This window comes from Aulonocara sp. 'chitande type north' Nkhata Bay, linkage group LG13 (assembly GCF_057382095.1).
Source record: "Aulonocara sp. 'chitande type north' Nkhata Bay isolate Kocher_YH1m ecotype deep benthic linkage group LG13, A_spYH_male_GT1.1, whole genome shotgun sequence".
Lineage (NCBI taxonomy): Eukaryota > Metazoa > Chordata > Actinopteri > Cichliformes > Cichlidae > Aulonocara > Aulonocara sp. 'chitande type north' Nkhata Bay.
The window spans coordinates 17,679,969-17,686,541 of record NC_141356.1 but is presented as its reverse complement, the minus strand read 5'-3'; positions in this window follow the sequence as shown (position 1 = coordinate 17,686,541).

The following is a 6,573-nucleotide window of genomic DNA, read 5'->3' as shown; positions in this document are numbered from 1 at the left end:
AGGATTATTGTTGAGGGCCGCACCATTGAGCTTACAGAAAGCTAAAATTAATACTGAGCAGAATTGAGTTCATCTTAATATAAATTTTCTCTTTTTGAAGGCTTATTGTTGTTTTTGTTTCTTGATAGTCTTCCTCAATAGTCCTTCTTTTAAGATGAGATAAGATAAACCTTTATTAGTCCCAAATTTGTTGTGTCACAGCAGAAAGTGGACAGTTCAAAGTTACAGCAGCAAAAATAATGAAATAGAATGAGATAAAAGAATAACATGCTATATAAAATAGAATAAAATACTATGTTGTCAAAAAAAATTACACTTATTGGTATTGCGTGTGTGTCTGCACGTGTTTGGTCAACTCAATGTTTGGTCTCTGTTGTGGAGTCTGACAGCCGATGGAAGGAAAGACCTGCAAAATCTGTCTGTCCCACATCATGGGTGCCGCAGTCTGCCACTGAAGGAACTGCTCAGTGCTGTCACAGTCTCCTGCATGGGGTGGGAGATTGCATCCAACAGGGATGACAGCTTAGCCACCATTCTCCTGTCACTCACCACCTCCACTGGGTCCAGAGGGCATCCTAGAACAGAGCTGGCCCTCCGGATCAGCCTGTTCAGTCTCTTTCTGTCCCCAGCAGACCACACCGTGAAATATGGCTGAGGCTACCACAGAGTCATAGAAGGTCTTCAGGAGTGGGCCCTTGACTCCAAAAGACCTGAGCTTCTACAGCAGATACAGCCTGCTCTGCCCTTTCCTGTACAGGGCATTTGAGTTGTGAGTCCAATCCAGTTTATTGTTCTGATGAACACCATTCAAAAAGCTTCTTCAGTTCTAAAAGCTGATCGGTAGTATATAACCTCTACTGTTGTTCTAATGAAGGTGGTTTCAACATGCCTGTGACTCACAAGTACGTCCAGATTGTTCAACTGCCCTCGACTCCCATTCACTTTAGATCAGTGGTCCCCAGCCCCCGGCCCAGTCTGTGAGTCGTTTGGTAACAGGCCGCAAGAGTTGAGGCTCAGGTGTGAAATTTGTGGTTTTCAGAGTTTTTACTGTTATTTTTTTAATCGTTTTCATCCTTAACTCCGTTTCCCTGGGTCTTTTCCCGTGTGTTATGAATAAATCCCCCCTTTTTTTTTTTCTTTTTTTTTTTTTTTGTACCGGTACTGGTTTTATTTTGTTGTATTTATCCGTGATATCTTAAAGGCCGGTCTGTGAAAATATTGTTGGACATAAACTGGTCCATTAAGCACAAAAGGTTGGGGATCGCTGCTTTAGATGACTGTGACCCAGGTGAATGAGAATCTATACAGACAATCCAAACATCTCAACAGTAAGTAGTGAAAAAGTCAATAAAACCAGCAATTTATATTACAGAACCATGCAACAAAGCAATAATTAAGCCAGTCTTTACAGGCAGAATATCACATGTAACCCAAACTGATTTCCTTCTGACGAAAAATACAGTTTTTACTTTCATTTAAAAACTTTCAGCACTAATAATGAGAGTTAAAAACATGCAAATATTTTTAAAATTCATTTCTTGAATGAAACACTTTTAACACTGACATACTAAAAACCCATATGTTTGTGTTTCACCTTCTTGGTCAAAGTAAACAATACTGTAGAGCTCATTTCATTAGAATAATAGGACAAAAAAAGGGTGAAACTGCATTGTACTAAATAACAATCAAGCAGAGGAATATTTAATTCACGATAGCAACTTGTATCGGCCCTCACGTCGGTCAAACTGGTGACCTTTTGATTACAAAGTGGCCTTTGTAACCATGGCAAACAGTGTTGTAGTTGGATGGCTGCATGGTATAAGCATAGGCTGTAATGAGACTCCCCCTTATAAAAACCAATGTCACATTTGATAAAGGCACCCATATAGCTTCCTTTTTCTAATTCCCTCTGGACAGCCGAGATCTTAATCTTAATGTACCCTCGAGTCACTGCATCCCTCTAATCAAGCTCAGGAAACAGCGAGGCAGTGAGTTAGATTCTAAGGAATGTATCATTTCATTCTTTTCATCATCTTTCCTTTTCTCATCCTCCCTACAGCAGCGTCCAAAAATGACATTTGTTTAGCCAAAGCCTCCTACTCCATTTTTTTTAAAGTTTTTCCACCAAGTTGTTGTTTCAAACTCTGTTCAAAGACATGTGTCAAACTTTGCCTGATGAACAGCCCCGTCTGCATATTGGAAAAATATGGATTTTTCTGCTTTTTCCCCTCTCTGTTATGTTCGCCTTCAAATGCCCTCTTCCACACATGTGCTGAGTATAAAGGAGTTAGGTCACAGTGCGAGCAAATTTGAACAAACAAACTCTCATGTTGAAATTGTGAGCCCTAACTCGTTCCAAACCCTGATTTGTCCCGCGGTTGTTTATTTATGCTGTTTGTGAGCAGCTTGCGGTGAGGAAGTTTATATTACGTGGAGTGAAAGGCATCAGACCAAATGACCTCTTCAGGCAAGATGGCGTTAGAGGCAGCCTTTGTTGCAAACACTGTCTCCTAAAAGGATGGAGTCTGCTGACAAAAGACTGTGTTAACCAGCTTTAAATCACAGAGTTTGAGCTGGATTGTCAGTTACAAGATGTTATAAATAGGCTACACTATGATTACAGTGCTGAAATCCAGAAGCCTCAAATAATGTCTATGTAATCACTAGCCAGACTTTTTATTGCATTGCCTCTAATATCCTGGAATTTATCATTTGTGTCTCATCAGATACATTCGGGGTGTCTTATCTATTCTTTAGAGAAGTCATAAGTTTTTCCTGGGGCACAAGAGAAAATGTATTTCTTCACTTTCACCTCTCTTTTCTTGTATTTTCAGCCCAGTATAAAGTACTCATATTTTGAGAAAGGGAATGTTAAAAAAATGAGGAAGAAGTGAACATTGTTTTGGTCATGTGTTCTAGTTCGAGAATGGAAAGTCGGGAAGATTTTTTTTCTTTTTTTTTGCCTTTAAAGCACCACGCTGCAGATAAACAATGAAAAGCACTGACAAAATGAGATCCAGAGTTTATTCTTGACCTAAAATCATCTTACCACAAGGTCCAATTTAGTAGCTGTTCTGGAGCTTTCAATCACATCGCATTTTCTTTATCCGAAGAAGGGCTTGCTGTCCGCGTTAAATGCTGAGATTCAAATTTACAATTGGGATGATATATAGAGTATGTTTTTAGTAATTTGAATTGGAGGTTAAATTGTATGTGCATGCATGCCAAAAAAAGAATCAGTCTCAGATGGGCACAGGTGCCTGATTGAAAACCAAAAGGGTTTGTTTAAAAATGCTATAATTCACAAAAACACAATTATGTTGCATTTCATAAGGCTGAATGTGAAAACCTTTAAAATCCCAAAGTGCATCACCTACACAGACCTGGAAAGTCATTTCATTGCAGCCTGTGTTGCAGAGAATGATGGGGCATATAAGCCCACTAGGACAAGCTTTCTCTGGAATAGCTGGGTGAAATGTCAGTGAATGTGAGAGAAGGATTGCATCTATTGCCGCTTTATTCCATCTGACACACCACAAATTCCATCCAGTCATTTGTGCCACTTTCTGTTCACCTCAGACCTGATGACAGAGCCGCTGATTAATCGTGATAACAATGTTTTTGTTTTAGCTAGCCCCCCAGCACAGAGACAAATTGCTTTTTTTCAAGTGTCAGAAGGTGAGACAGTTCAGACCACCAAACTGTCCAGCAGAGAGTGGGGTCAGTTCCTTCTATTCTATTTCTTTAAGTTCTGTTAATCCTCTCTACTGCTGAAATAACCAAAAAATAATTCATTTCCCTTTAAAAGCTAATAACACGCTTCTGGTCAGAGCACCTACTGAACTTGTGAACTTGCTATTTCCTTACCTAATGTTTCCATCTAAACTCAATATATTTCATTTGTCATTAGAAACTATAGTACAGTTTTGTGGAGAAGCATTAATAGGCAAACTGTCAATGCTAAATCTGGTTTCCATTCATTTCTCTTGAATTTTTCGAAATGTGACACAAAAACAGCAGTAGTACTTGGACAATTTCATCAAGGACGCAAATTCATGATTTACCTTTCTTCACTTCTTTGTGTCTATCTACACTTTCCTTCTCTGTACATCCCAGCGAGATTTAGCCATATGATACTGTGACGCCATAGAAACCAAGGCCTTGAAATCCTCTCGCTAAACACATCACATCACCATCACACTTCATTGTGTTTCCATCCTTAAAATGACGTTACTCCTGCCAATGAAAAGAAAAAACTCTCCCCAGAAATACCCCTCATTTACTGAGTTGGGGTTGGCCTGTCATCTGTCAGGTTAAAATGAACTATTAGGTTTTCTTTGTGAGTAAATGTTGTCTTTTCTCCCAAACCAAGTCAAAGTGGCATCTGTGATTGTACTGAGAAGTTCCAACGTTTGAATGTTTCTAAATGTGAAATAGGAAATTGCTTTCAATGACCTTTTAATAGATAAATAAAGTTTTGAAAATGAAACAGTCTTATTAAACTGGGCTTATTTATTGTCTTTTTCACATGTGCAGACCAGGCTTAAGATGAAGTCAGTGTGCTGCAGACTCTGTGGCCATTTGAAGACCTCATCTATTACTGTGTCCCAATGTTTACCTCTGGCATGGACCTCTTTTTAGGAGGCGGAATGTATCACCCCATATGGCTGCAATGTGAAATCGGGGTTTTTCCCCTTTAAACCATGGCCTTCCGATGCATAAAGCCTCAGGATAACCGTCCAGCCATCAAAGAGCTGAACGCGAAACCATCTCTGAATCCTTTGCACACAAGCACGCATGAACGTGCGCACAGTCTCACACACACAAACGCACATACAGAAGGAGTTAGGCAGCTGCAAGCATGCTGTGAAAGCAGGAAAACACTGACTGTTACACATGTTGAGAGACGTACAAAAGCACACAGAAAATGGATTGCATGTGCATATATGTACACTCAGAGTTGATTGGAGGTGTGTAATGGATTGGATCCCCTCGTAATTCCTGGGATAGCGTTGTCTTCTAGATCCATACAGAGGCGGATGAGACCACAGCTGTTTGGACATAAATTTCCAGAGGAATGCCTTAAGTCTGAGCCTTCAGCATAAAGAGCATGACTGAAGATTCCTCTGCACATGACAAGTGATCACCCTAAGGATTTTTATTTTGTAGCAGCCATGTACAAGGTCACTGAATCCATTGTGTCTGTTCTTGTTTAGTACTAGTGCACAGTGTTACATGTGAAGCCAGCTACCTTTGCAGGATGAGGTGAGTCACAGGTTGATGTTATTAGCGTGCAGACGGGAGCAGGTCTCCTCTGTTGTATATAAGACTCAAACAGCTGGGGCAGGGTGGAGAGCAGCTGGCCAGTCTCATATAAAAAATATGAATTTCACTCTCCTCTCTATACAGTAGCTAATCCTGGAGTCATATAATCATACAGGCTTGTAGGTTTACAGGAATATTTGGGGTAGATTTGGTTGCATGCGGCTTGTAAGTGATTTTGCTTTGCCAACTAGGAAAAGTTTAAGTATTGTTTCTCCTTGGATCATATGTCTTTATTAGTTGATATTGCAGGGCCACATTTGCCACAGCTTTCACTCTGCTTTCCTTTTAAGACACTGTAAAATTTGCTGTGATAACAATATCATGTATGAGTCACTCTTCTTAAATTCATGTGGGTTATTCACAAGCTGTTTTTAGTGTGCTCAGCACTTTTAAAACTAGTTGAACGTTCATTTTTTGGCGTATGTCAAATTAAAGACCCTGCTGGCATCTAAGTCCCGTGGATTTCTAGACTTACATCCAGATACGGCTCTTATAAAGATTGAAGTGAACAGCATTTTGTTTTCATCTTTCATGCATGCACTATGATCTTGAACAGAAAACTAAACTGAATAATATTTTCCTCACACTGGGGAAATATCCACATGCTTGTCCAAGTTACAAAATCATCTCTGCACTTGCTGCATTTTATAATGCCTCTGTGCAAACAAACACCACAACAGCAACATCTCTTGTTCCTCCTAAGTCTTCCTCGAAAGAAACACACCTGCTGGATATGAACAGCTAGAGAGTCCGCTCTCCTTCGCGCACGCTATAGTTTCCTCTTTGCCTCAATAAAATAATGGGGTTTATAGCACATCAATAACCCCTCTCATCCCGCTTCGCTTGTACATTCAGAGGCGAGGTTTACAGCTACTGTGGGGCGGAAGGCTGCAGGCCTGATGTGAGAGCCTGGGGCTAACGGTAGCACCGGGTACTGTAAAGTGATGAAGGGCCCCCACTTTTACGATGATGTGAATGATGTAGCCTGAGAGAGTAAAAAAGCTTGTGAGAGCAGCAGTCTGTCCATTTACTGTACTTGACTGGACTGCTGTAAAAAGAGGAGCTTGTATGTTGTGCTGCTTAATATTTACACCAAGTTTAAGTCTTTTTGCAGATGATGTCAGCACAGAATTAGAATGTAACCTAAACCATTAAGTTAGCTACATTTTAAGAGCTATTTTTTGTTGATTTAACCTTTGTTAAAAACATCAACCCCACACCTGTTGTATACAATTTTTATCTGTCCAA